Source organism: Orycteropus afer, unplaced genomic scaffold (assembly GCF_000298275.1).
Source record: "Orycteropus afer afer isolate SDZICR_OR568_19922 unplaced genomic scaffold, OryAfe1.0 scaffold00128, whole genome shotgun sequence".
In the NCBI taxonomy this organism is placed as follows: Eukaryota; Metazoa; Chordata; class Mammalia; order Tubulidentata; family Orycteropodidae; genus Orycteropus; species Orycteropus afer.
Genome location: NW_006921715.1, coordinates 1,401,843 through 1,405,586, shown reverse-complemented (window position 1 = coordinate 1,405,586; position 3,744 = coordinate 1,401,843).

The following is a 3,744-nucleotide window of genomic DNA, read 5'->3' as shown; positions in this document are numbered from 1 at the left end:
AGACGGATGCTGCTCCATGAAGGTTCACATCCCCACAGGCCAACTCCCTTCCTGAGCCCTGCCGCTTGGCCCTGACTGTTCCTCAGTGAGGCTGAACTGGACAGAAAGTACCCGGCAACTCCCGGGACCGGGACAAAGCAAAGTGAGCAGGACTGCCGTCCGGCGGGCCTCTGCTTGTTACAGCAGAACGCGGGTCAGTGTGCACATCCCATGCCGGCCAAGGCCCTGCCCAGCAAGCACCAGGCACTGCGGGGGCTGGGGGACCTGCCTCACCGAGCCCACCTGACCTGAAGGAGAGTGGGGAGGAGGAGGGGCTGGGCCACAGGGAATGTCCCAGCGTGCACAGCTGGGGTGGGTGGGGCAGGCTCAGGAGTCGGGATTCGGGTGTGGCATGGGGAGTGTCACAGGGCACGGATGGACAGGACAGGCGTCAGGACTTCCAAGTTATGGCAGTGGGCGGGGAAGAGAAAGGGGCTCTGGGCGTGCACAGCCGGGGTGGGTGGGGCAGGCTGGGGAGTCAGGGGATCCAGGTGTGGCGTGGGGAGTGATCGACAGGCGTCATGACCTCCGAGTTATGGCAGTGGGTGGGGAAGAGAAAGGAGCTCTGGGCAGCCCCCCCAAGCCGGTGCTCCTCCACTGGGTCTGTGCAACGAGAGGATACCCAGCTGGGGGGCAGGGGGTTCGCTGGGCTCGAGGGGTTCAGAGGACAGAGACCTGCGTAGACCAGACCCCGACGGCAAAGAGCACAGAGCAGCCCGCGGGAGGACAGACAGTCAGAGGGTGGGCCACGCCGGGGGCGGGGGATGGGTGGGGCCTGGACTGCCGGCTCGCTTTCTGGGACAAGATCCCACCTCACAACACACAGGAAGCAGCTCCGGGAGGAACAGGAGCTCCTCCGTGGAACCAACGTGCCAATGGATGCTTCCCTGGCACGACACAGATGACCCCGAAGCCTTCGTGTGCAGTCGCAGCTGGGAGTGGGCAGCCCCAGTGTGGGGACAGCACCCAGGGCTGCCCATCCATCCAACCAACTGCAGGTGACAGGTGGCCACAACCCTCATCACCAGCCGGCTTCAGTGTGCAGTCGCAGCTGGGAGTGGGCAGCCCCAGTGTGGGGACAGCACCCAGGGCTGCCCAGCCACAAAACCAACTGCAGCTGACAACCGGCCAAAGGCCACCTGTTGTCGGACCCCACTCCTGTGACACGTCCAGTGCAGCCACGGCTCACGGTCCCCAGAGGCAGCCAAGGTGTGCAGCAGCCACTAAGCGTCGGATGCAGGACGGACGGGGTGTTTGTCCTCACCTGTCCACCTGTCCCCACAGCTGAGAGAATGTCCCTCCTCATTCTCAAAGGAACAGACTAAGTACGTCCTGACACGACAGAAGCCCCCATCAAGTGACATGGCTGCTGCTCATTAAGGCTGACAGCAGGTAACGGGGATAACCCGCCCGGCTGGCTTTATGGGCGTCAACAGCGCAGGCCGGGCCGGGAGAATCTCCCTCCATCCGCTCCACGGCCCCAGGACCACTTCTCTGTTCGTCGTAGTGCCCCGAGGAGGCAGTCACGTGAAAGTGGGGCAGACCTCCACGGACACAAGAGGAGCCCCCCCTCCGTCCACTCACACCGTCTGCTCACCTGGCCCCGCATCCAGGCGTCGGGCCACTCAGACGGATTCAGCCACAATCAAGGTGACTCTGTCAAGTTTGAAACTGGTCATCTGGGTGGTGACTGCAGGTGCTCACCCGGCAGGACTATGGGATCACGAAGAGACAGACCTGCTCCCTTGACGTGGTTCACGTGAAAGATGCCAATGGCAACAGCTCTGCCACTTGGCTCTCCAACGCTTTTGTAACTGGCGATTATATAGTTTTAAAAAAGGTGACACGCCATGAGGAAAAGGCATCCACCTCGGCCTTGCCAGAGGCAGAGGCAAGAGACTGGCCGCCAAACAGCAGGGGTGGCCAGCTCTCCAGGTGCCGAGAACGCAGACGCCTCTGGGCGTAACTACAGGTGGTGCAGGGCTGCGATGGCTGAGGCGGCTCCTGTCCGTCCGTGGTGACCCCTGCGTGGGGGAGGACTGAGCCACACAGGCTTTCACGCCGCGAGGAGGAGGTCACCGGGCCTTTCTGCCCAACACGCCTCTGGGTGGGTTGAACCCCCAACCATTCAGTTAGTATTCAACCACTTAACTGCGCCACCCAGGAGCACCAATTAAAGGTAATACAGCATCAAACAAAACAATGCCTACAACAGGCAGATCAATAGAGACAAAAAGCAGGTTGGTGGCTGCCAGGGGCTGGGGGTCAGGGAGCAGAGTGGTGACTGTCAAGGGTACGGGATTCTTTCTGAGGTGACGGAGATGTGGAACCCAACAGTCATGATGACTCCGGTACAACGTGAGGTCATGAACTCTGTGTGATTATCAGCTTCAAAGGAGGGGCGTAACGGAATGTAAACTATATCTCAAAGCTGCTGCTTAAAAAGCAAAAGGAAGAAACAATCCTGTGCTTTCAGGTGGGGAAGCATTTCTTCACAGAGAAACAAAAGGGGTACACCCTTAAGAGGAAGACTGTCAACACCCAGCAAAACAGCCGTGGGCAATGTGCAGGGACAGCCCACGTCAGGGAGAAGGTGCTTGCAACAGAGAAAGAATCCGACAGACCACACAGAACCCCCACAAATCCACGGCCAATCCAAGAAGATGGGCAAAGGCGGCAAAGCCAGGTGAGTCCCACCTGGGGAAACCCACACAGGCATGGGACACATGAGACCACACCTATCACCAGGGAAACACACTAAACCAAGAAGATGCCGGGCCTGTCACCAGACGAGCAGAAAGGAAAAGGGGCAACCATGAAGAGGTGACTGGCAGCACGTGAGAAAAGGCCGGCCGCGACAATGCTGACCGAGCCGCTGATTCAGAGGGCGACGGGCCGACAGGAGGTCTGCCCCGGTGCACACGGGGACAGGCACAAGGTCCCATCCCGGGGCGCCGGCCATTAGGAAACGGTGGGAACTCCCTGAATGTCCTCCCAGGAGACCAGCTCAACTGGGCTTTCCGCAAGCGATCCCGTCTGCTAATGAGTCACTCTCATTAGCAGGGGTACAGGGATGGGGGGCAGCGACCGAAGGATACAGAGTACACCACCGTCAGTACGAAGGGGGAGCCCTGCAAGGGCCAGGGTACGCTGCTGATGGCCGCACCCCCGGGAGACGCACACAAGCATATGAGCTCCGACAGGGGCACTGTTTCCGGGAGGGAGATGGGGGCAGGAGGCGATCTCGAGGAGTCCCACGTCTACCTGCGAAGCTTTGACTCTTGAAAGGCTCTGAGGCAGAAGCACCCCGTGTTGGTGATGTGGCATCGGGGTGACCGGCTGTCTCGTTACTGCATAAGCTTGCCTCTTAGATATTTCTACCCGAACACAGTGCTTCTTAAGCAGCAGGAAGAACATCCAGCAGCCTGAGGCCAGACACTCTTGTTGTGTACCTCTCCCTCCTTGGGTCAGGATTCCCAGGTTGCTTATGGAGACCTCCGGAACATTCCCAGCAAGGAGCTCCTTTCCAGCCTCCCCTCTAAGTTCCCAGCTAAGGACAGCAGGCAAAAGCCCTCGGGGACAGGCAGGAGTCCACCTGCCGGCAGAGAGCTGCGGGTGGAGGGGGCCAACCGGCCAGTGGCTTGGACCAGCCCAGCGAAAGGAGGGCAGGAGGACCAGACGACCCAGAGGCCAGGACAGGGACGC